This window comes from Perognathus longimembris, chromosome 12 (genome assembly GCF_023159225.1).
Source record: "Perognathus longimembris pacificus isolate PPM17 chromosome 12, ASM2315922v1, whole genome shotgun sequence".
Taxonomy (NCBI): domain Eukaryota; kingdom Metazoa; phylum Chordata; class Mammalia; order Rodentia; family Heteromyidae; genus Perognathus; species Perognathus longimembris.
The window spans coordinates 27,482,716-27,510,145 of NC_063172.1; positions in this window are offsets into that span (position 1 = coordinate 27,482,716).

Consider the following 27,430-nt stretch of genomic DNA (forward strand, 5'->3'; position numbering starts at 1 on the left):
AGTTTTGATGTCTGTGAGCTGAGGCCGGATGGTTTACTTCATGACTTTCATCTTAAAATGGAGATAGAGATGGGATTAATGCCTATAAATATGTTTGACCTAATATACATACAAGTTATAAATTCCTTTCCTTTCCTGTGGAACTAGAGTGATGTTCATTAGGCTGTTAAAGGCCTTGTGTTCCTTGATTCGAACTCTGCCATAGCTCAAGGCATGAAGTAAGGAAGAGGTTGTGTTAGAACTGTCTCTGGCATGCCTGAGAGACTGTCTCCTCACCCGCCTAGGGATGGAGGGGCATTCCTTGAGACTGGGTTGTAGAAGCCCAGAGAAAGTTCTTCATCCTGTGTACTGGAAAAGACAAGCCTAGAACCCAGTCTGTTTCCACCTCATCTTCCTTGAAAAGTATACAACCAGCCTTGCTCCTGAGTATACAGCCTTGCTCTCCTCAGCTCTGAGCAAGGCTGAGTGGAGAGATGCCCATGCCCTGTGGATACTCTGGACTCTAGGATTGGGGCAGAATTGTTTTACTCCTCCAGGATACTTCACCAATGGCCTCCAATTCCATGGATAAAGCCTGCATCCCCCCTTCTCCATGCCAGAGATTATAAACCTACAAAGGGAAGATCAGGGGCCCAAGTGCAGAACTGGCCAGTGGAAGATGGAGCACATAAACTTTCTGAAACTCTAGCCCTCATGGTCACAAGTGTATGACAGATCTAGGATAGAAATTGGAGGCGAACTTCTTCAATATGAGAAAAAGACAAACTCAATATGTCTTCAGTATGAGAAAATTGTTATTAATACACAAGATCCAAGGCCCATTCCTGAAAGGGCTATTTCTCTAGAGATCTGATAAGGTCTTCGATGTAGCTTTGAAGTCCTGTATAGTCACATTATGATCAAAGGCAAATATAAAAGTTCACTTGAGATCGGTGACTCCCTGTGTGAAGATAGCTATGATTCTCGTTGAGATGACAGGACTGATCTGGGGGAAGTCACTAAATGAAAGGAAAAATAATTTTTAAAAAATTTTGGAGACAGCTTGTCTTGAAGAGTAAAAAACTCCTTTAATTTTGACTTCTGAAAAAGCTCCTCTTCTGAATGTTCTCATGAAAGTTATTGCTATGAGTAGAAAAAAGTGTGTGTGTGTGTGTGTGTGTGTGTGTGTGTGTGTGTGATTATTTCTCTTCCCCAAAGAAGGGGGAAAAGAGGCAATTAAAGAAGCAAAACCCATAAACAAATTCAAAACAATGAAACCTCTACTTTCCCTTTTCCTCTCCTTCTCTCTCTCCCTCTCTCCTCGCGTGTGCATGCGCACACACACACACACACACACACACACACACTCTGAGCCCCATTACAAATAGATGACAAAAGGCAGCTCTCTTTAAAGATCTCTTATTTAGAGATGAGTCAGCTTACACTTTGAGCCAAGTGGCTACTTTTCTTGTCTCCTCTTCTGCTCTGGAGCTAGAGGAGGCTGCTAACCCGAGTCCATACAAAGTGTTTCTGAGCGGTCAGCAGTGATGATGGCCACAGAGATCATTCAGAGAGCAGCAAGCAGGTGGCCACATCTGAGTCAGACAGAACCCTATGTGCTACAGAGAGGTAGGCTGGGGAGATATGAATTCTCTCCCCACAGAGCTGTGCCTTTACTGAGTTACATGGGCCGGCTTCTATGGAAAAAGACAGGAATTATTTGAACATTTTGGTGAGACCTAGGCACCTGTTTGGTTTTTAAAATTTTGTAAAAAAACAAAACAAAAACCACAGGGGCCAGGAGTTTGGCCCAGTGGTAGAGTGCTTGCCTAGCATGCATGAAGCCCTGGTTTGATTCCTTGGTACCACATACACAGAAAAAAGTGGAAGTGGCGCTGTGGCTCAAGGGGTAGAGTGCTAGTCTTAAGCAAAAAGAGCTCAAAGACAATGTCCAGGCCCTGAGTTCAAGCCCCAGGACTGTCAAAAAAAGGAAAAACCTGGAAAAAAATAACCAAAGATTCTGTGTATCACCAAAAGTCCTGATGTTGTTAATTTGCTAGTTATTATTATTTTCCTTAATTGGAAAGTTCTCTCTCTCCCTCTCTCTCAGAATTGGATGCTTCTAACCTCCCTTCTCTCAGTCCCCCCTCACACCTGCAAGGTATTTCTGTTCTTATGATCCTTAGATGTCTTTCGTAGCCTATAAGCTGCTTAAATCTTCTCTGAAGCAGGCAGGAATAAATCTTCATATAAAAATAGTATCATAGTCTCACACGGACAGTCTCCAAACCATAAGTATAATTGAATTTGAGTTCCCACTTTGATCCCTTCCCTTTTATTTGAATCACAGAGACATTTGTTTTTAGAGCCAGAAGGATCCCCTCCTTCGATTTTTCATTTCTTCAGTGATAGAGGTTGGACATTAAGTTGGAAGATTCTTTTGTAAATGTTGGAGAAAATTCCATTTCTTTCCAAGTTTCTTGTATGGCTATATTCTTATGCATTGGAATTGAACACACACACACACACACACACACACACACACACACACACACACACAGACACAGCCAAGGGATATAGTTATGGGAAGGGACACAGCCCACTCTATGCTCTGGAGGCAGAGCTTGATTCGAATCTCAGTTTCATGGCTTGATGGCTATGTGATCTCAGTTTCTTTAATTGAAAAACCAGAAGAATAGCTAGTAGGATACTTGTAAGAGGTAAATTACACAAAGTGTGGAAAAAGGTCTTAGGCCTCTGAAAAAGGCTCAAGGAATAGTGTATTTTATTATGACTTTCTCTATCATGAAGTTATTACCACGTCCTATGATAAATGCTTGTGATCCATAGTAGTCTACTAGCTACATGTCACACATGGCTGACTAATTTTAATTAAAAGGAAATAACAGCAAATTCAGTTTCACAATTGCATTAGCTGTATTTCAAAGACTCAATGCCACACATGGCTGCCATGGTGGAGAACAAAGATACGTCGAAGACACACGAACACCTTGAGTTCTCACAGAGCCACCTCATAGTTCCTGTTAGCATACCCATTTTACTGTGTTCAAACCAAATCCGAGAAAGGTCCAGTATTGCCCAAGTTCACATAGCTATACATTGACAACAGAAACAATTTAATTCATGTAGCTGCTCCAGAGCCGCATGTTAACGGAGTCCTTCTTAAATTTTCTTCATTCAGTTCTCTTGTCACCTCCCCCAGTCCCTTCTGCTTGCCACTGAAGTGCTTTGAACTTGCTGAAATGTCCACTCAATATAACAATAGTAGTTCAACAAAGTCGGGCTAGGGTTTCTATCAGCCCAGAGGAGCAGTCAAGTGATCCCTGTGTGCTCAGAGTCCTTACAGAGGATTACAGAGGATTATTTGTTTAATAATAAGCAATAACTTTACTGCATCTCCAATATCTATTCAACTTCTTCTTTATCTCTTCTAGGCTCTGGCCAGACACAGGTTTATACATCTTAAGTTCTTAGAAAAGAATTATTTTAGGGGGTTATGGCCTAGTGGCGAGAGTGCTTGCCTCCTGTACATGAAGTCCTGGGTTCAATTCCCCAGCACCACATATATGGAAAACGGCCAGAAGGGGCGCTGTGGCTCAGGTGGCAGAGTGCTAGCCTTGAGCGGGAAGAAGCCAGGGACAGTGCTCAGGCCCTGAGTCCAAGGCCCAGGACTGGCAAAAAAAAAAAAAAAAAAGAAGCCAGGGACAGTGCTTAGGCCCGGAGTCCAAGCCCCAGGACTGGCCAAAAAAAAAAAAAAAAAAAAAAAAAAAAAAAAAGAATTCTTTTAAAATAATCTATGTAGTGACTTTCTATCATTTGTTTGAATGAGTCCTGCCTCACATGAAGGCTATAAAGAAATTCTAATTGTAGGTGCTCCAGGCAAACTGGAGTCTTTAACAGCACCCCAAATTATTTTTCTCCCCAGTAGACATGCAAGCAGAGTGCTAGAACTTAGGGGCAGTCACCAGATGTCTTCTTTCTGGCATGGCCTTCATTTCAGGTGGGAACAAGAAAGCAAAGAAAGTGAGCAATGATGTAATTATCTCTTTACAACTCCTCCCTCAAATTCCAGCCTCATGTAATATACCATATGTAGCTTTAAAAATTTATTCTGTCTGCATTGGAGGAGAGCAGCTGTTTGCTACCCCACCCTCAACAGTTTATCTTTAATAGTGTGCATCTGTGTGTGTGTGTATGTGTGTGTGCGTGCATGCACATGCACATGTTTGTGCTGGTATTGGGGCTTGAATTTTGAGTCTCATACTCTCTGCTCAGGGCTAGCACTCTACCAATTAAGCCATACCACCATTTCTGGTGGTTTTTTTTTTTTTTCATTCATCACATATATTTTATGTATATCACATATCACTTTTTTTTTGCAGTATTGGTCATTGAACCTAGGCTTCATGTATAATAGGCAAAGATAAACCATTGAGTTATATCCCCAGCACCACCTTGTGTACACATTGCTCCTTTTCCTCACTAGTATGTAATCTGTCATTTACCTCTATCTTGTTACTGAAAGCAACACAATGCTTTGCCTATTGTGGGGGACCAATATCTATATAAATAAATTGTTCATTAGCTATACTGACGTTTTAAAATCATAACTTAAGTTTTTAATTCTAAGCTGGTTTCATTAAGAGAAATTTAGAACCTACTAAAATTTAGTTGCTTTTCCTTATATTTTATTTTTTTGTCTTCTTTAAATGATTGTTAACACAAAATAAAAGAAACAGCCAAATAATGAATCAATTTTTTTGTAGCCTTGTCTGTGTCAATTAATTTTGCTGGAATAAAAGCTCTGTTTTTTTGAACATAGATCAGATCTCTATCATGTCTTTGAAGACTACTCAGAATCACAAGGGAGATTATTCTGGGAAAAACCCAGTACTCTAGATATTTGGACATAGGTATAAAAGACAGACCTTAACATTTAGGACGAAATGAAATAAAATTTAAAAGAGGATCACATATTTTTTGCTGGTTAATTGGAGATAAAAGTCTCATGAACTTTTATGCATGAGGCTGGCTTTGAACTGAGATTCTCAGATCTCAACTTCCTGAGTGTCTAGGATTATAGGCATGAACCAACAGTCCCTCATACCTTTTGCATTTTATATTTCGGTCTACTCCTTAATAATCTTACCTATTGACTTTTCCCAGCCCCCAAACCACAGCCTATATTTTTATAGTGTTTGGCTCACATCTAGATTTTGAACCTATGACAGCTTATTAATGTTTAAGTAAGAATATAGATACTTGTTGCTAGGCTAAAGGCAATTCTATGAGAAAAATTTTAGAAAGCTTCAGAAAGAATACCAAAAATCCCATACCAAACCAAACCTCCAAACTCAAACTCCTTTCACTGTAGATGAAGGATGATGAGGGAGGAATCTGGCCAAGATATGTTAGTAATATTTTAATTTTTTTTAGTCAGAATCTCATAATGTTTCCCTGGTTAGCCTTGAGCTCACCTCAGCCTTTAGATGGCTGAGACTACAGGTGTGCACTACCTTGCCTTACCCAGTGGCTCTTTAATGCTACAAAAATGTATTGTGAAAGTACACCATCCTTTAAGCTTTTATGGAGTCACAGAAATAGCTGAGAACAAAGACCACCAATGGACTGTGATTAGCAGGTGTCATTTTATGATTAGAAAATGTCATTTTATAACATCTCATGTTATAAAGATGTGAATAGTAGGGAGCCCTCCTTTATGCAGTCCCAGTAACAAGACCATTATTGTCTCTGTCACATTTGGCAGCTCCTCAGAGGCACAGCCCGTTCTCCTGTCCTTGTCCCATCTACCTGGAGGGCCTCAGGAAAGCTGCTTTTCATTGTTTGCTAGGACAGGTCCACTTTGAGCTGATCAGTGTGTGTCACACAGGTTGTGTGATGGCGATCATGGCAGCAGGACTGAGGGTATCCATGGTGTCATCTCAAACCCAGGGAACTGTTAGGACCGAGGTTCTATTTTCAAAAGGACAAAAAGGCAGGCCCCACACTCCTGCTTACTCATGGGGCCTTCCTGGGGGTGTGCATCAAACTCATTCAGTCTGGCCTGTGGATCCCCCTCCCCCTTCAACTCAGAACAACAACTACATGCTGGGGCCACAGTCTTTCCCAGGATGACGGCCATGCTGCCTGCTACTGTGGCACCTGTTGAAGTCTCAGGCTGCCCTGTTATCCTGAGAAGTTGACCTAGCTTTCCTAATCTGTTTAGATAAACCATTGATAAGAACAACAATAAACACTTATCCAGTGCTTACCATGGCTAGACTTTATGTAAACTCATTCAATTCTCACAACCCTCCAGGGAGTAGATGGTCTGCCTTCCAGTGTTTCACGTGGGGAATCTGAGGTGCAGACAGACAGATCGTCATTCATCCCACCAGGAAGTGGAAAAATAAGCAATGAATCTGGGTTGTCCACTTTCAGAATCTTCTTTGCTATTCACTCCTATGCAAATTCTATCATAGTTGTGGTATAAAATGCAAATGAGACTCCAGATAGAAGTTAAATACCTTCTAAGGTATTATGTGGATATTTATTACTATTTCCTATTGCACTTCTTTGGGGTGAATGTCATGGACACAAATTCTTTGGCTCAAAGTTGTGGTAATTCCCTTTGAAGACAACGAGTAAGAAAGAACATCAGTAATGTGTCCTGACAAAGGTCATTATATTTATTTTCCACAGTGGTCTAACAAATTACCATAGCTTACGGCTTGGGCTTAGAAAAGCATAGGTTTCTGATCTCATGTTTTTCAGGGATCAGGAGGCCTGAAGACTCAGGTTGGGACTTTGGCTCAGGATCTCAATAGGCTGAAATAAAAATGGTGGCAGAGCTGTGTTAGTGTCATCAGAGGTTCAAGATCCTCACGGGTCACTGGTTGTTGGAAGAATTCATTCTCTCAAGTTGTGTAGGACTGAGGTTCCTGTTTTCTTGCTGACTGCTGATAAATTCCTGCAGTCAGCCATAGGCAAGTGGCAGCACAGATACTATTTTCTCCTAAGCCAGCAGGACTGTGTCTGACTTCTGACCCCCTCTCTGGTTGGCTAGCATGAGATCATCATCCCATCCGGTTGGCCACAGGATGTAATTGCATTGAGGAAGTGATTATTCTATACTTTCCATAGTCACCACCTACCCTCAAGGAGAGACCATCTTGGAATTCGTCTCTCTGCAGTTGTGCTATTGAAGCTCTGGGGCATTTCTGCAACCTTTGCTACAATGAATTGTGGGAAAACTGTGGAATGAGTGGCTAACACATAAGCATGCACCACCAAAACAGGTTCTCATGATGTTCTGGAGTGGGAATCCTACTTAATGGTTACAGGGACTTGCTACCATGAGAACCATCAAGACCACCAAATGCCAGGTAGGGAAAATAGCCCAGTCATCCCTTAGGCTTGGTCCTGATAATAGTTGCATCCTTTACAGGTCTATAGGCTCACCCTGTTTTTATAGAGTACAAGACCCCTGGAGAGGTCTGGGTGATAAATATTTCTTATCCTGAGCAGATACTGTTCTTTGCAGTCATATAAATATTGCTTCTGTGTGGTTGATCTACTGGTGATTGTTTTCTTTCTACATGATGTGGGCAGAATTTGTGTAGGAGGGTGCTGCATTAATTTCTGCCACATCTTGCTTGTCCTTTTCCTGGGAGCAATTTTATTTTCAAAGTGAATTCAGTTGGGAATTCAGTTGGTTAATTCAATGGCAATCCATTGGGGGAGCTTCAGGGTCAATTTGAAACAGTAAGGCAAAGGCCTGGCTGAGTGGCTCTAAGAGCAACACTTTCCTTACCAGGGAAGAGTTTTGTTTGTGAAGTTTAAATATTTGCAAAGTGATAAACTCAGCTGACCCAGGGATGAGGGACAATGGATACCATTTATTGCTAGGAGATGTGTTTATTTATAAAGTACTATCAGTTAAGATTGTGTATTCTTTTGTTTTCATGAGATGAAACATGAGAAAGCCCTTCATCTCCAGAAAGGAGGTGAACTGATATGAAGCACTTCCATATGTCCCTGTCATCATGTTCAAATGTGTCTCAGCTGGAGGCAGAGGCCTATGAGGAATATTGACGTGATGATACTGAGAGCATTCTTATGTTTGGGATAGTAAATATAATACATGTTAATCATGAAAAATAACTTTAAAAATAAGCCAAACCTCCAAACCCCCAGTCCTTAAATGCATATTTATCTTCATACCTAGATAACCACTGTTGATGCTTTGACATATATGTGGAAGTTTGTATACATGTATATACGTATATATACATATATACATAATGAATATGTGTGTACTTATTTGTCTACTTATACACTAAATATGTTTGATGTTTATGAGCTATAATCAATAGTCTTATTTCAAAACACTGTGCAAGAATATTTTGAGGTTTGAAATATTTTATTAAATATTCTTGTGTAGTATAATGAGGTTAAAAGCGTAAGAGTCTGAGGCCAGAATGTCTGAATTTGAATGAATTTCTGTTCATCATTTTCTTAATTTCTTTTCCTTGGGATAGTGATTTAAGTTTATACCTTTGTGTTTTTTTTTTGTTAAAAAGAGAATGATAATACTTCATAGGATTATATAAAAGGTTAAATGAGTTAATGCATTTAGAAGTTGCTTAGAATATAGCTTTGCAATATTTTGCTTTTGTTGGTGCCTGCATACAATTCTGTCTTCTAAGTGAGCCAAATTTAATCTATCATGAATTTTTTGATATTTAGATGTTCCCAATTTTTATCATTTATGAGTAAACCCATGTATACACTTTTTGTGTGGCCATTAAAAAATAATGTTCCAGGAAATAGGTTCCTTCTTTCCTTCCTTCCTTCCTTCCTTCCTTCCTTCCTTCCTTCCTTCCTTCCTTCCTTCCTTCCTCCTTCCTCCCTCCCTCCCTCCTTCCCTCCCTCTTTCCTTTCCTTTCCTTCCTTCCTTTCCTTTCTTTCCTTTCCTTTCCTTCCTTTCCTTTCCTTTCCTTTCCTTTCCTTTCCTTTCCTTTCCTTTCCTTTCCTTCCTTTCCTTTCCTTTCCTTCCTTTCCTTTCCTTCCTCTTCCCTTCCCTTCCCTTCCCTTCCCTTCCCTTCCCTTCCCTTCCCTTCCCTTCCTTCCCTTCCTTCCCTTCCTTCCCTTCCCTTCCCTTCCCTTCCTTCCCTTCCCTTCCCTTCCCTTCCCTTCCCCTTCCCTTCCCTTCCCCTCCCCTCCCCTCCCCTCCCCTCCCCTCCCCTCCCCTCCCCTCCCCTCCCCTCCCCTCCCTTCCCCTCCCTCCCTCCCCTCCCCTCCCCTCCTCCTCCCCTCCCCTCCCCCTCCCCTCCCCTCCCCTCCCCTCCCCTCCCCTCCCCTCCCCTCCCCTCCCCTCCCCTTCCCTTCCTTTCCCTTCCCTTCCCTTCCCTTTCTTTATACCTGCATTTGAACTCAGAGTCTTATACTTGCTCGGCCATGCTTATAGCTAGTGCTCTACCATTTGAACCATGCCTGCAGCCCAGTTTTTTGCTGGCTATTTTGGAGACAATCTCATGGACTTTGCTGCCTGGACTGACACTGAATCATAATCTTCTGATCCTAGCCTTTGAAGTAGCTAAGATTAAGGGCATGAGCCACTGAAGTCTGGATAGAAATAAAATTATTGAACCAAAATATACAAATCTTTGTAGGACTCCTATTATTTTTGGCAAGTTCATTTTCTGAAAGGTTACATCAATTTACACTTCTACCTGCAGAATTTAAAAGTGTCTGTTTCCTCTGATCTTACTTGTTGAGGCAAAAGTAGTATCATGTTGTTTTGATTGACATTTCTTTGATTTTAAGCTAGAGAAATACTTTTCCATATGTTTATTTGCAATTTACACTGTTCTTAATAAGTTATCTCTTCCTGATCTTACTTATTTTTATATGTCTCTTTTAAAGTGACATTTTTCTGTGTCAAGCATATTGGGTGCATTTAATAACTATGATAATCAAGAGCTGTGCATGTGTTATATCCAACAGAGACAGTAGTCTTGTGTAGTCAGTTCTTGTGCAAGGATGGTCTAACCCTCTGATCTTTTAGTACAGACAATTTTATCATAGCTTATGTTCTTTAAATTCCTTGTTATTATATTCTGGTTATGTTTCTATAGCAACAATATAAAGTTCTGATATAAATAGCATGCAATTAGATAGGGAAGGGACAACTATATATGTTGCTAGGATATTGTTGCAAGATCAAGACCACGTTCTGCCTCTGTAACTTCAGGAAGCATTTCAGGTCTGTAGGCTATGGAGCTTCATTAGTGACAACTTTCATCTCTACAATCATTGTAAATATTGTGACTACCTGGGAGAGAATCTTTTGGTGTATTAAAGGGATAAGTAGTTACCTAATGAGAAACTGTCAGTACTCTCATGAGCGTGTGGAGGAATATTTATTTTTAAACATCTAATTGAGCAGAAGTCCTCAGAAACACATTGCAATTCACTGTTCAATTAATTCTTGAATTCTGCCCTGTTTCAGGCCATGGAGATATCTGGCTACAAAGTATGTGTGGTTTCTGAGTGTTGAATATCAGTGTAAGTGTATACTTTTGTTTGTGTTTGTGTTTTGGATTTCTCCCTGTGAATCTTGCTGTTTCATAGCAGGCTGAAACATGTGATTAAAAAAATAATGCAACAAACTACTTGCTGGTGGCACATAGCTATAATCCTAGCTCCTTAAGAGGCTGAACTCTGAAAATCATGGTTTGAAGCTAGCCTGGGCAGGAAACTGTGAGACTCTTATATCTAATTAACCAGCAATTGTTAGTTTTCTTGATATAGGACATTCTTACTGGGGTGAGATGGAATCTCAATGTTGTTTTGATTTGCATTTCTTTTATGGCCAGTGATGTAGAGCACTTTTTCATACATCTCTTGGCCATTCTCATTTCCTCATCAGAGAAGTCTCTTTAAGTCTTTACCCCACTTGTTGAGGGGGCTGTTGGTTCTTTGCGTTTTTTTTTTTTTTTGGAGGAATTTAATTTTTTTAGTTCTGCATATATTTTAGATATGAGGCCTTTGTCTGTTGTATGGCCGGTAAAGATCTTTTCCCAATCTGTGGGCTTTCTGTTTATCTTGCGAGCTATGTCCTTTGCCCTGCAGAAGCTCTGCAGTTCGATGCAGTCCCATTTGTCCATCCTTTCTTTGATTTGTAGCATTTCTGGGTCTTTGTTAAGGAAGTTCCGTCCTGTGCCAAGGAGCCCACAAACAAGAACACACTAAAGCCACCAGCACAACAATGTTCATCGCAGCACAATTTGTCATAGCTAAAATATGGAACCAACCCAGATGCTCCTCAGTAGACAAATAGATTAGGAAAATGTGGTACATATACACAATGGAATTTTATGCCTCTATCAGAAAGAATGACATTGTCCCATTTGTAAGGAAATGGAAGGTCTTGGAAAAAATTATACTAAGTGAAATGAGCCAGATCCAAAGAAACATGGACTCTATGGTCTCCCTCATAGGGAATAATTAGCACAGGTTTAGGCTAGTCACAGCAGAGGATCACAAGAGCTCAAATAGCTATGCCCTTATGAACACAAAAGATGATGCTAAGTGAAATGAACTCCATGATATGGAAACGAGTGATATATCATTGTTGTAATTACTTTCAACATGCCATGTGAAACCGTAGCTTCTATTGTTGGTGATCCTCTTGTATCCCCTTCCTGTGGTTGTACCTGCACTATCACTGTATCTTATCTGAGTACATTGGAAACTGTATATACTGGTATTAAAACTAGGAAAGTGAAAGGGAATACCAAAATTAAGAGACACAGGATAAAAAGACAAACGACTACAAAAGCAATACTTGCAAAATTGTTTGGTGTAAACCAACTGAACAATTCATGAGGGGAGAGAGAAAGGGGGAGGGGGAGAATGAGGGAGGAGGTAACAAACAGTACAAGAAATGTATCTAATGCCTAATGTATGGAACTGTAACCTCTCTGTACATCACTTGGACAATAAGTAAGAAAAAAAAAAATTAACCAGCAAAAAGCCCGAAGTGGAGCTGGGACTGAAGTGGTAGAGCACCAGCTTTGAGTGACAGCATCTAGGCCCTGAGATCAAGCATCAATACCAGTGCAAAAAAAGAAAAAAAATTTAAAAGGAAGAGAAAAGAAAAATAGTGCAACAGGGCCATGGTCAAATGATACAACACTTGCCTAATAAGCAAAAAGCCCCAAGTACAAATTCTGGTACTGCCGAAATTTAAAAAGTCAAAATTAAAAAAAAAAAAGTAGCACATCATGCAAACTGTGGAAAGGGAAGGTACATATTCTGGAGAGTAGACTAAGATTGAGGAGTAGAAGGGCAATGTTTTGGTTTAACATAAGGAAGAACTTTGTTATTGGAAGAAGTAGCCAGGGGTGGGGATCTGGCTCAGCAGAAGAATGCCTGCCTGGCAAGCACAAGGCCCCGAGTTCGGTCCCCAACTCTGGAAAAAAAAACAAAAAACTACAAAAAAAAAAAAAAAAAAAAGAAATAGCCACTGACATGTGGCTCATGTTGGGAAGCAGTCATGGGGATTCTTCCAGCAACGCTTAAGACATCGCATGGTTAAGGTTTCTTAATAAAAAGGGAGGCACCTTGGACTACGTGGCTTTTAAGACTTCTTTCCAACTCTGAGATTCTCCACTTCTGTCTATTTGTCTACAGTAGTCAACTTTATGGCAACGGAAAGTAGCACAGTGGCTCCTGATGACTGAGGGGAGATGGAAAGGGGAAGTGGTTGCTTAATGTGTTAGAGACTTTCAGATTTGTGCTATGAGAAAGTGCCAGAAATTCATCACCCAGCCAAGTGAAGATACTGAGCTGTACACTTCAAAAATGGTTGGGATAGTCAATGTTATGGTGTGTGTGTGTGTGTGTGTGTGTGTGTGTGTGTGTGTGTGTGTGTGTGTGTTTTAAACTGACTGCAAAGCTGTCTTTATTGGTCTGCAGTATGTTAGCCTTTTTTTTTTTTTGGCCAGTCCTGGGGCTTGGACTCAGGGCCTGAGCACTGTCCCTGGCTTCTTTTTGCTCAAGGCTAGCACTCTGCCACTTGAGCCACAGCGCCACTTCTGGCCATTTTTTTTTGTATATGTGGTGCTGGGGAATTGAACCCAGGGCCTCACGTATACGAGGCAAGCACTCTTGCCACTAGGCCATATCCCCAGCCTGTGTGTGTGTTTTTAATAACACAATAAAAACAAAATAGAAACAAGCAACAACTTGTGTGTCTACTATGAGTTGAACTCTAGGCCAGGAAATTGGGGGACCTGTATTTGTTTTCTGTTGGCTCCAAGTCTTCTTCTGCAGTTAGAACAGAGGTACTGTGAACTCACAGTAGCTAACCACAATGCCTACCAGAAGCCCAGAGATGCAAACCACTTCTCTCCTCTTCCTGTTTTCCAGTAAGTGTCTTCATTGATGTGATTGGAGTGATTGGTAAGTTAGTGTAACAAATGTGATGTGCTAGCTTCCTTGTGCATCACAGAGTGGGAGATATAAGGGTCATCACCCTTTGTCCTCCATCACCTATGTGCAGCTTTCTGCCATATATAAAACCTGATAAATATCACAGTTTTATGGTATTGTTTCTGCCAAGGCAACAGATCAGCAGGAGCTTGCACAGCAAAGGCATGCTTACTCTTTTCCTAGTAAAAGAGACACAAATCTGAACCAATTAGTGCATCCATAGTCTGGTAATGGCTAATTCCCCTTACAAGTTGGTCAAAATCCCATTGATTTTGTAATACAAAAGACTACACTGTAAAATTAACTACTGGCCAATACTCACTATGTGACAAAGTAAGGGAGGGGTGTGTGTGTGTGTGTGTGTGTGTGTGTGTGTGTGTGTGTGTATGTGTGTGTGTGTGTGTGTGTAGCTGGATGGGACCTAGGACTTTGCACATGCTAGGCAAGGACTCACTGAGTTTCCTACCCAGCTGTAGTAAAATGGTTTGTATATGCATATGTGGTATTACAAATAAGAAAGAAAATATGTATACAAATAGTTCATGGGTCCTTACTTTGGTAACTTATCATAGGCTGTGATAGCTATAGTTAATAGTCCATTGGCATATGTGGGTTACATACCAATACTTATCTCTATCTCCATATCTATAGCTAATCTAAGTCTGTCTATCTTCCTTCTTTCCTTACTCATTTCCAATTTTATTCCCTAAATTAGCTGCTTAGTTGGTGAGGATTCCTTTTCTGGTGAGTTAACACCAATCTTCATTCCTGAAGAGTCTGTGTCTTTAGTCATCCGTCCTTTATTGGCCTGGTCAAATATTCTATTAACTTTACTACTAGGCATGGAAGTAAAAACTAGTAGAAGAATTGCAGACATCCTTTTTCCTGCTTCCACTGTTCAACAATAATCCTATTTTACCTTAATAACTGTGACTAGCCACCCTGAAAAGTACAATAAAGTTCCTTTGTCAGTTGGCTCAATGGTGTGAGGAGTCTAATATCACCAAGGGGCAGTTTTAAGTTCAAGTTTGGTGGTTAGCTGGCAAATTTCAGTAATAGGGAGGAAGCTGTTTCCCATCAGCTTATTACTATTATTAGCAGACTCTCCAATTTTAACTGTTGGTCCTAAGTACTTGTGGAAGAAATGGTACACTAAAGGAATTGTTAATTCAATGCATTTACAGTATACATAGCACCATAAAACCTTTCAAGGTGGTGTCTCCAGTTAATAACAGTGTTACCTTAGCAGGCGACCACATCAGGCTTCCTGGCCCCTAATGTCTGGATGTAGCAAGACTAGAGGATTCTAATGGCCACAAGCCAGTTACTTCATTTGTGTTGCTGTGAGATTGGTGTTTGAGGGAGGCATGATGGTAAATGGGTATTCTTTATGTACCTGGGAGTGGGGAGCAAATCCACATTCACAAGTGTTTGCCTAGTGGTGGCAAAGCTTTGTGCTTCTCATGGAAAAGATCTAATGTAGTCACCCAACCATCAGATGGCTCACTGAGCCACATGAGCTCCTGGTTGGATCCTGCTGTGGGCAGATTGAATGCTTATTGACAGTGGTAGCACAATCTGCAATGGTAAATCTACAAAGGCTCTTTAGTTATTGCCAGATACACTAAAGGTAAGTCTGTGGGGGAAGGCACTAGGGGAAAAGACCACCTGATTTCCTCATAATAGGTTATCTTCTCCCCCTAATTTCTGGGAGCCTCCTCTGCCTGGTGGCCTGTATGTAAGCATGCTAATGAAATGCAAATGTTTCCTAACCATTGTCCAGTCCCAATTTTATTTTCAAAAGTAGTACAACGGAGTTGCCATTTAACAGAGCAGTTTATAAAAACAATGTATCTTGATCAATGTCACCCCTTTCAACATTCGCAGTGATTTTTTTATACCTGTTTTCCAATTCTGTAGTTTTTGAGTCTCCTTCCAACACAATCATTTGGTATTATGTACGAGCTGGTACAGATGTAAGTGTACTTATGGCTATCTTTCAGGCAGACTAAGTGGGTACCCAAATTTGTTGAAAAGTTGTACCAAATGAGAGAATTTTCTCCTACTATTCTTCAAGGGACAAGCCAGGATGGATATGCATTGTCTACTTGCACTAGTGCTGATGTGTATAATGGAGAATCAGCCGTAACACATCCCAGATTCTTCTTTTCACCATCACTTGGTTACAGAGACTGCCTTGAGGCTCCATAGGTGTGGGTTGAGAGAGAGCATATAATGTAGCAGGAGGTGGTGACCATAGGAATCTGGCAACCTATTTGTGGCTTCAGGACCAGCCATAGACTGGCCATTTATGCCATTTTATGTTGTTTTTTTTTATAACCAAGATTTTCAAAGCTTTCAGGTCTCAAAAGTGGGTTTTTTTTTTTTGTCAGTCCTGGGTCTTGAACTCAGGGCCTGAGCACTGTCCCTGGCTTCTTTTTGCTTGAGGCTAACACTCTACTACTTGAGCCACAGCGCCATTTCTGTCTGTTTTCTATATGAGTGGTGCTGGGGAATCGAACCCAGGGCTTTATGTATACGAGTCAAGCACTCTTGCCAGTAGGCCATATTCCCAGCCCCTTATGCCATTTTATATACCATTTGTACTTGGTGACTGAGGCCAGAAGCTCTTGGCTGACTTTATGGTTTGGTAGATGGAATGATGATCAGTCAGTTTACAGTGAGAAGCTCAGGTCACATGGTCATCAGGAGATGAGGGAATTCTGCCTCTCACAAAAGCTTGTAAATAGTTTCTCAAGGGGCAAGGGGAATCAGCCGATGTTTCTCAGGTGGAGAAAATGAATTGAAGAGGCTGGTTGTGCTCTAAAATTTAGTATCCTGAGCTATGAGTATTCCACAAGGGCTGGCCCAGGCTTGTTACACACTCAACTTTTGTGTATGGGTGATGGGGAATAATGCTTTCTGGAATCCCAGGGCCTCCATTGTGAATGAAGGTTATGGAGTTCTGTGTATCTGTTTTCATAGGCAAATTATATTTATGTTAAATCATATTTCTTCTAGTTTTACTGCAAAATTATTGACCACAATTGCTTTATTTACCTGACATAATTTTGAAAATAGGCTTATTTAAAATTAAAAAAATTGTTATTATAAAAGTGATGTACAGAGAGGTTAGAGTTACCTAAGTCAGATGAAGAGTTAAGTTTCTCTTCTTGACAATGTCATCCCTTCTTTTGCTCTCTCCCAGTGCTTCCTTCTCATCTCCATCCACAAGTTGTATAGTTCATTTTCAACATGGTGCTCAAGGAATACTGTTGCTGCGTTCTTTTCATCCTTTGTCCCTCCATTTTTGTGCTTCCTTGTACATTCCTAAAGACATATAAACGAACAAACTGAACAAAAAGAAAAGAAAAGCAGCAAAACAAAACAAAGCCTTGGGGCTGGGAATGTGGCCTAGTGGTAGAGTGCTTGCCTAGCATGCATGAAGCCCTGGGTTTGATTCCTCACTACCACATATACAGAAGAAGCCTGAAGTGGCACTGTGGCTCAAGTGGTAGAGTGCTAGCTTTGAGCAAAAAAGCCAAGTATATGCTCAGGTCCTGAGTTCAAGCCCCACTACTGGTAAAACAACAGCAACAACAACAAAACACAAAACAAAAACAACATTGTTTCCATTTCCTGGAGTTTGAAAATAGATTTTCTTATCTTAGGCTCTGAAGGAGCTTGATGGGATTGTCTTTTCATTTGTGTGTGTGTGTGTGTGTGTGTGTGTGTGTGTTGCTACTGGGGCTTGAGCTCAAGACTTCATTGCTGTCTCTTAGCTTGCTCTTGCTCTACCACTTGAGTCACAGCTCCACTTCCAGTTTTGTTGTTGTTGTTGTTGTTTTGCTGATTAATTGGAAATAAGAGTCTCACAGACTTTTCTGCTTAGGCTGGCTTTGAACTGTGATCCTAAGTGGCCAGGATTACTGGCGTGAGTCCATCACTTTTTCCATTTTAAATCAAACTACATTATTGTAAAATAAGATCCAAGTATCATTCCTGTTCCAAATAAAGTATGTAGCTTTATAGGCTTACTGTAAGGCAAACCCATTTTTGTGACTACTATCTAGGCCAGGAAACAGAACTTTGCTACTACTCTAGAGGTCCCTTCTGTATGTCTCAATATAGGCATAACTTCTTCCTTTTCTTCATAATTGAATATGGTCTAGATTTTTATATAAATCACCCAAATGTTCATACTTAGATACTCTATTTTTGTCTCACTCTGTGTGTGTGTGTGTGTGTGTGTGTGTGTGTGTGTGTGCGTGTGTGTGTGTGTGTTTGCCCATCCTAGAGCTTAAATTCAGGGCTTAGGTACTGTCTCTGAGCTTCTTTTGCTCAAGGCTAGCACTCTACAATTTGGGCCACAGCTCCTCTTCTACCTCCCTCCCTCCCTCCCTCCCTCCCTCCCTCCCTCCCTCCCTCCCTCCCTCCCTCCCTCCCTCCCTCCCTCCCTCCCTCCCTCCCTCCCTCCCTCCTTTCTTTCCTTTCTTTCTTTCTTTTGGTAATAAGTCAGAAATAAGAGTCTCATGGACTTTCCTATCTGTGCTGGCTTTGAATTGTGATTCTCAGATCTCAGCCTTCTGAGTAAGATTATAGGTGTGAACCACTGTGATGCCAGCTTTGTCTTGCTTGTTTTTTTTTTTTTTTTTTTTTTTTTTTTGGCCAGTCCTGGGCACTGTCCCTGGCTTCTTCCCGCTCAAGGCTAGCACTCTGCCACTTGAGCCACAGCGCCACTTCTGGCCGTTTTCTGTATATGTGGTGCTGGGGAATCGAACCTAGGGCCTCGTGTATCCGAGGCAGGCACTCTTGCCACTAGGCTATATCCCCAGCCCCTGTCTTGCTTGTTTTTAAAGAAATAATACCACTTTTGTTAATCTACAGGTTCCTGTTCCATCCTTTTCTTCTATCTTCTCCCCCTTCTCCTCCTCCTCTTCTCTTTCTCCTTCTCCTTCTCCCTCTTCCTCTTCCTCTTCCTCTTCCTCTCCCTCTTCCTCCTCCTCCTCCTTCCTCTCTCTCTCTCTCTCTCTTTCTCTCTCCCCCTTCCCTCTCCCTCTCCCTCTCTCTGAATAGATTATCTGTGCATGAACCTAGCTTCTGATCTGTCTCACAGTCTGGGTTTTGCGCCTTTCATCCTCATAGCCTATAGCAATGTCTGTCTGTCCTCCATCTGTCTTATAGTAGCCTAGCTGGGTTTAGAAGTTTGGTCAGATTCAGATGATTGCATTTGAAACCTTTAGCCCTTGCAATAGGAATGTTTACTCTTAGGAAGTACATATTTATGTTGTCTATAACATGAGCATAGAAACATTTATTAGCATTTGTAAGATGGTGATATTTCAATTCTGACATTTTTTTTGTTCATCAGTCATAATAATTTTATAAAGAATTACTTCCCCTTATCTGCGTTCTGGTTACTTGGTAATAAAGTTCAAATAGGAGACCCAAGATAAATATTAGATTCCTTTTTATTTACCAGATTTACAAATAATCAAATAATAAATTGGCTCTCCTCCCTCCCTTCCTCCCTCTCCATTCCTTCTTCTCTCTCTCTTTTTGCAGTACTGGAGATTGAATTTACACCTTTGTGTAGCTACGACTGTAGATGTAAGCTATCATCATATTCAGACTATTTGTTGAGAAGGGGATTTGCTAAATATTTTACCCAGATTGTGATCCTCCTATCCCCATCTGCTGAGGAACAGAATTACAGGTGTGCCCTGCCATGCCTAGTTCTGTGATGATCATTTTGAACTCTCAAATGATGACATCTTTGGCCACTGGAAGTCTCTTAAAAGTAGACTCCTGTTTATTTTTCCTGGATATCATTCCTGGAGGTTTTTGTAAATATAAAACTTCATGAACAGAAGAGTCAACAACTACCAATCCAGATTAAGCTTTGCTCCGATTCCTTTATGACCTTAAATGACCAAGGAATGTGTTTTGAAGATCAGGGAACACCCTCCATGGGAAGGGAATAAGTGGTTTCTGTTTACAAATATTCCTGGCTTTGTATTTAGAGAGCAGAGCTCTGGTTTCCTGTGAGGCCATTCTCCCCTGGAAATGAGATTGCTTTGCCATGTTGCCCACCTTTTCCGGAAAGATCTGATATTAATAGTTTTCTCTAGGATGACTTACTTTGTGAGGAATGAGACCCTGAATAGTCAAATACTTGGGATAAGATTGAAAAATGGCTGAAACATTGTCTTTTAATTCCAATTCACCCCCCACCCAACTCCTGAAATTCTCTGTGTAAGCCACTGTAGATCTGTAAATTAACCTTGAGGAATAAGATAATTTTATTGAATGTGTGATTGCTTCAGGATGCTTTGTATATGGTTGAAGGATTTGCATTCAAATGAGCTTGGCTTTCAAAATTTAATTTTCTGTCCTCAAAATAAACTTTCTCCATCTCTCCACTCAGTAACCTGCTTTTCCTTTAGCTCAGTTGCTTTCTTCTGTTGTTCATTTTCTAGATTAGACAATCCTTTGAACTCTCTCTCTCCTCTCTATCTATCTATCTATCTTTGTTTCTGTGATAGTGGCTTTCTGGCAATCTATGAAAATATTTATGTTAAAAAATTGAGAGAAGTGATCTTTGACCCAGTACATAAAACAGAACCATCCACAAGAAAGAACAAAGAGAATTTTTGAAAAATCCATGCCATCTGTGTGTGTGTGTGTGTGTGTGTGTGTGTGTGTGTGTGTGTGTGTGTAACAATTGCCTTTTGGTTTCTATCACTAATATTGTAGGCTGGAAATATGGATTTGCTCATGTAGGAGATAGGTCAGATTCTCTGGCTTTAAATCTTTACCCTGACCTTCAACCCCCTGTGGTCTACTGAGTGAAGTACGACCTTTCACAGTGGTTGCATTCCCTCTTCTTGTCTTACCTGGGGGTCTGTCTTCAGATCCATTCTACCAGATTATCCCCCATTGCCCTATATACCCCATACTTTCCTGTGCTCACACAATTCCTTCCACCCATAGTGACCCACTTTTTCATCTCCCCTCTGTAGAAATTCCATTTAGAGCACCATTGACGTTCCTCCTCTTCCATAAAGTCCTTCTTGATTGCTTGCTTTTAGGGAAATCATCTGTCCTTTGAACAGCAAGCAATTTGCGCATGACAGTCGCTGCCTATTATTTTGCTCTCGGATTAATTAACAGCTGTTGCTTTCATCTGGGCATTTGTCACCCACTCTCAGAGAAGCCAGAAGGTGATCCTCGACCCAAATTTCCCTGGGACACTTTGAGTTTATACCTGTTGTCCCGGCATACCATCTACTTCTACTTAACCACCTCCTTCCACTTCCAAAACTCTCCTGATTTAGACAAGAAATGAAGTCATCACCTTTGGAATTCATGAACGGGAGGTTTAGGGCTCCATCCGGTCTGGCTCTTTTTAAATCACTGGTCATTTGGGACAAGGGTTGGTGTGGATCCTGTGGTGGAGGCAGGAGAAAGGAGGTACTTTGGTGCTGGGCAGGGACCACTGGGCTCTCATTAGGTGGGCAATGCTGGTGATTTGTCCCCATTCCTTTCACAATCTTTGCACCAGCAATGCCCAGAAGCTGTTGTTTTTACTAACCCCCGATGGTTCCATCCGGTGGCGGGTCATTGTTTCCCATCCCTCAGAGTAGTTGGAGCTTCAAAGAATCCTTGTGCATTGTGCAGAATGTCTGGCATTCATGTGAAAGGGACTTGTTTACTTTTTATTTGTTTGTATTACATTCCTTTTTCTTTTAAAATCCACCCACTGAAGCTTTGAACTCCTTATCTTTCTCCTCTGCCACTCCAGTGCTGAGACTACAGGTGTGTAGTATCATGCCTGGCTCAACATGTATCAGTTGACATTGTTCCTCTATCACTGCTCCAAGAAGGATTTTACCTTTACCCACTCAGCTTCTTTCTCTTCCTCTGTCTTCTGAGAAGAGTTGATCTTTACCAGCTCTGCACTCTGGTTTTTTCTAATGCAGCGATGAGGAATCTGGTGGTTTAAAATGTTACCCTGAAAAAGATATATTGATCTAGGCTTTAGAAAGAACAAGGATCAGGGTTGGAAGTATGGCTCCATTGGTAGAGCACTAGCCAATAAGTGAAAGGATCAGGAACTGAGTTCGAATCTTGGTCTAGGACCGAGAAGAAAGAAACAGTTTCCTCTCTGTGCCTTCTTCCTCTACCCAGGGGAAGATACTCTAAGAATGGAGGGCTTGGGAAGAAGTGGGAAATACATTCAAGAAGATTGCCATGTGTTATGTACTGGATCCTCTTCAGTTTTCACCTGAAGAATATGCTCACTGATTAATCAGTTGCTTTTACATTTGATGCCTGAAAAGTCCTTCTGCCCTGGGATATCCAGGCCTCGCGGACAGCCAGAAGTCTGATCAGATACACTCCTCTTCAAAGAGAAATGTTTGTGCAAATGTTTGAGCAAAAGCTTTCTTGTGGCCTGAAGTCTTAAAAGGAAATTTTAGCAGATATGGACCTTCATCAGTAAAATTAGAACACTTTGGTTGATGAAATACTGGTAGAGTATGCGACATAATGGTGGAATACAGGTAAGTAATTACTTTAAGGCAATAGGTTTAAACCAGAAATTTCAGGTAAACCAAGACAAATGTGTATGTATGTGTGTAAGTGGCAGGGAGACAAAAGTGGTCAATGGCAGTCTACAATATCTACTCATAAGTGAGCACAGTAGCAGGAAGAGAATTACATGGTGTTCAGCTTCCTGGCCTTTGTGAAGGGGCCAGTTTGGACAAGGGACCATGAGTTTGACTGGGAAGTGCTAAATGCTTGTGAGAGAGCCAGCCTGATGTTAAAGAAGTAACTGGTAAGTTAAGGTTCTCTCAAGCTGATGTAGTTCTCTCTGAATATTTTTGATGTGCTAACATGGTATTTACTGAGAGGGTTGAAAGCATGCAAACTATTTACGAAAGACTGCTTTATTCAAAATTACCACTAATGGGTTGTGTGTATGTGTGCATGTGTTTGTGTGTGTGTGCACATGCAGGAGTATATGTGCATGTGTATGTTTGAGAACCATTTGACTTTATCAGTTTTGAAAATAATGTTATTTCTAGTCTGTTTAAAAGTGGGATTTGCAAAAACAGCAAAATATTACAATCAGGCTTGCTGTGTGTATGTGTGTGTGTGTGTGTGTGTGTGTGTGTGTGTGTGTGTGTGTGTGTGTGTGTGATTACTTAAGCTTGAACTCAAGGCCTGGGTACTATCCTTTACCTCTTTGCTCAAGGATAACACTCTACCATTTGAATCACAGCTCCACCTCCAGCTTTTTGGTGGTTAACTGGAGATTAGAGTCTCATGGACTTTCCTTCCCAGGCTAGCTTCAAACTGTGATTCTCAGATCTCAGCCTCTTGAGTAGCCAGGATTATAGGCATGAGCCTCAGGCACTGTGCTTTGTGTTCTGTTTTCTTCTTATTTACTTTCCCATGAAATATGCAAGCTCAACATCTGTCATTAATTTATATAAGGATGCTGGCAAGAGAGCAAGGAGGATGAGACTTAGCACTTGACAGATTATCCCTTTGTAATATGTTCATGTAGGAGTCCGGCCTGGAGCTGAGTGCAAGTGCCAACAGCAGGCAGACTGTTGAGTGTTACTGAGGAACCACTTAGGAGAATTCCTTTTATGGTTGGGCATTTTTGGGATGCATGGAGCAGCCCATTTGTATGGCATCATCCCAGATGGGAATGCGGCGAAGATGCATCCAGACACCAGGATGACAGGATCTGCATAGCACTTCTTTTCTGTTCTTTGTCAGACCAGAGCCCTGGCTGCTAATGGCGCCCTTCCTTCTTTGCTTCATTTTTCAATGTCAAATCTTTGGACTCTGAGCTTGAAAAATCCCGTTTCTAGCTTGAAAGTCATATATTCTTAGAGCTGGAAGGAAGACACATTGATAATGATCTTAATCCAAACTCCAGGCTTTTTTTTTTTTTCTTCAGATAAGAAGAATCCCATCTGCAAAGAAGTTAAGCAGTATGGTCAGGCAGAGTCACCTAGATAATTACTAGACTCTGCCCCAACTGGACCCCTCTTTGCAGAATGGGAAGGACAGCGGCCTCTCTTCTCCTTTTATTGTATTATTTTCTGAAAGTCTGAATCCTCCTTCACCTGATAGATCCTCTGAGAAAGAATTGGCAGCATTTGAAAGAAAACACATGTGTTTTTTTCCTTCTGAAAACTTTTTTGTTTCCTTCCAAATGGCTTTTCTCTCTAATCCAGCACGATTGCCTTCTATTCTGAGAGTTTTCCACAGCCCAGCATGACCTCGCTCTAATGGCCAAGCTCCTAGCTGGACATCAGCATAATGGTTGTAGCAAAAGCTCCTGTGCCTTAGAGCACAGCCTTGCTTCTGAATTCAGGAAAGAACAGATGCTGGAAACTGTGGTCTGCCCAACTGCCAGGGTCTGTACTGTGGATAATCGTAGGGACTTCCTTTCAAGCAACTATGTACTCAAGAGAAGCTTTGGAAAGGATCCCAGATGTGTTATTAACAACTTCAGATCCTGGTTCTAGGACTGAGCATGTGCCCATGGGACTTGGCTGTCTGTGGAGAGTGGTGACACTTGGAGCACTGGCTCCAAGTGGGAAAAGGTGGGAGATTTCAAAGGAGTTGCGAGTGAGAGAAGATAGAAGGATGCCTTTCAAATGGTCCATTTTGGATTGGGGGGAAGGGAGTTCAGAATTCTGTTCTCAGGAACCACCATGTGGGCACAGCCCTAGCTTTTGCTCCATCTTTCCCCTTCCCACACAGACTCTTCCTTCTGTCTTGAGGGGGTATGCAGGAGCAGGTGACAGGGTGGTGAGTTTTGCTCTCACTGTTCATGGTGTCTGGCTCCCATTTGCTAAGGGCTTGGCTTCCAAATCAATTTTTTTTCTTTGTTCCTGCTAGAAACTCGTCTGAGGCAGTAGCCATCTAAAGGGGAAGGCCATCTGGGGAAAAGAGCAGGTGTTGGGAGAAGGGGATTAGACAAGGAAAGAAAATGCCAATTACTAGCTCACCACAGAATTCCTAAGAGATCAAGATAAATCGGGAGCATGGAGTGCGAAGCTCTTTGTCTGGCTGTTGCTGAGAGCACAGCACAGGGAGTGCATTCTGCCACCTGAGCTAAGCTGGCAGAATGAGGGGGTCTCCAACCTAGAAGGATGTCCTCAAATGTTCAGAAATGTCTTTTTGTGGTAGCAAAGCTGAATTTGATATGAAAAAGGTTTACAGAGTATGAGTTCTAAGGCAATTCAGGGATGTTTTCTACTGCATTTTCTCTGTTGGTCAGATTAGACCCACTTTCCTTCTTCTCCCAACTCTTCTGGGTCCTGGGGGGAAGGGAGGCTGCTCTCCATGGGCCATACCAATGGCCTTCGTTGTCCTTGAACTTCTAGTTGGATTTGGCTAACCGCAATATCATTTGCTGGGTTACTTAGCCCTGTCAAATAGTCCCCTTACTAGGCTCTCATTTTGAGTGTGTTATCTCATTTCTTCTTTCCTGCTGGGACCCTAAACCTACATCATCTAGTTCTATATGTGGGTCTTACAGATGGGGAAATTAAGAGACACCTATTAGAATTTCCAGTGGTGTTCCTTTCCTCATCATTCTCCCAGTTATTATTATTATTATTTATTACAGCTATTACTATTTTGATGGTACTGGGATTGAACTTGGAGCCTTCCAAAAGAAGCACCATTTGAGCAATGCTCCTGTCTTTTTGCCTTTTAGTTTGTTTTTCAGATCTGTCTGGCACTTTTTTTATGGGGCTAACTTTGGATTGTGATTCCCCTACCTCCACCCCCTGAGAAGGTGGGATTATAGTCATGTGGGTACTCCCATACCTAGGAAGGTATTATAACAGAGTATTCACAGACTGAGAATCAGGAGGTTCTGAAATGCTGGCGTAGGGATTAGGAATGCTGCAATGCTGTAGTCCTCTCCACACTAATGTGATATACTTCAGAGAAAGTTCATAAAAAAAACGTGTCTTTAAACATACTTGAATAGGAAAACAGCGAAAACTAGCTAGAGAGGAGAAACTGTTATCGGAGGAGGCTGTCCTCCACTGGGTAGTGAAAATTCAGAAATGCCTTCTTCCTCAGGAAAGGAATCCCCAGTGCCCAGGCCTGGCTAGAGGACTAGAGCTGTCTTGTCCCCACTTCACCTACACCTAAGGGCCTTTGTGACCAAGTGCCCCTCCAATGTGTGAGGAGGAAGAATTGATAGTCAGGTCTCTGATCATGTATGAGAGAGAGAGTGAGAGAAGATTTGTGTTCTTTATTTTATTAACTTGGTGGTGGTGGTGTTCTTTGAAGATTCCTTCTTTTTCTTTTTTTCTGGTGCTGGTCCTGGAGTTTGAATTAGGGGACCCAGGCTCTCTGTCCATTAGCTTTTGTGCACAATATAGGCATTCTACCACTTGAACCACAGCTCCACTTCTGTTGGCTTTTTTTTTTTTTTGGTAGTTTATTGGAGATAAGAGTATCATGGACTTTCCTGGTTGGGCTAGCTTTGAACCACAATCCTCAGATCTCAGCCTCCTGAATAGCTAGGATTACAGGTGTGAACTATTGGTGCCTGACTCATTTTCTTCCTTTTTATTGGCGCATATAATAGAATTGTTTCTACATTCAGTGGGTCTTATGTTCAATGAAACTTGGTATTCAAGTGGGAAGCCCATTTTACTATCTCTGTGAGTCAGAGGAAATATTGGGGAGGCTCAGGATGAAGGAATGGATATTTAAATTTTTTTACTCAAAAAGAATATATGAAGTGTCTTCTATGATACCAGTGCAATGCATCCATTCATGAGACTGCTGAGAACAAATGGAGATGATCCCCATAGTAACAGAAGACAAGAGACATTGACTAGGCTCTCATATGTATGAAGTCACCAAAGAAAGGGGCAGACTTTGAGTGTCCATAGGGGAGCTCATAGTGGTCCAGGACAGCATCCGGTTAGCTTAAGAAGCGGCACCTAAGTGGAGACAGTCAAGTGAAAGAGAATGGGGAAGGACTAAGGTAGTCCTGGCGGAGCAAGTGGTGCACATGAAAGCTGAGAGGTGGCAGCAGTGAGGAACTGGAGGAAGACCGGTGCTGCTGTAGCTCAGAGAAGGGAGTAGGAATTAGTGATCAAGCTAGGGAAGCAGGTGGCGGGGATGATGCAGAAAGGCCTGGCAAGGACTTTGACCTTCATCCAGAGGACAAGAGGAAGGGTGGAAGGAGTTTCAGATGATTTTTTTTTTTCTTCAAATCCGAGAATGATCACTCTGGCTGCTAGGTGAAAATGAAATACTATAGATCATGGAAGATGGAGGGAACGTGGTAAGGCCATATTCAATCAATTAGAGTGACAGACTGGGGTGGATAGAGATATTGGATGATGGCAGAGATCTTAGATCAGGGAATAGTCCTATCATGGATTATATTCTTCAAATGTTATATCCTTACTGCCTGCTGTCTTAAGACAATAACTTCCTTTACTTTTTGACAGTGACTTCTGACTCCAGTTTGCTGTGTGCTGTGTGAGATCCATCGCCAGGTAAATGCAGAACAATTTTTTCTTAGATTTATATGCCAGACCCCATAAGATCTAAACCCAGTAGTGTATTGAAACACAACATAGCCCTATGAGTTAGGGGTTACAAGTGGAATTTGAAGCACCAAGAAGTTAGGTGACTTGATCAACATACATAAAGCTATTCATCCCCAATGTAGATGATAATAACAAAATAAAACAAAACAAGAAGACGAGAAGTCCAACAGTATACAGATTATATTAAATTAATTGTGGTACATTCATTTAAAGGAGCATTTTAATAATATACTAATAATAGAAGTTAATATTCTATTTCTAGTTTGTTAAAAGTATCAGGAATGAATGGTGGATTTTATTGAATGTTTTTCTTT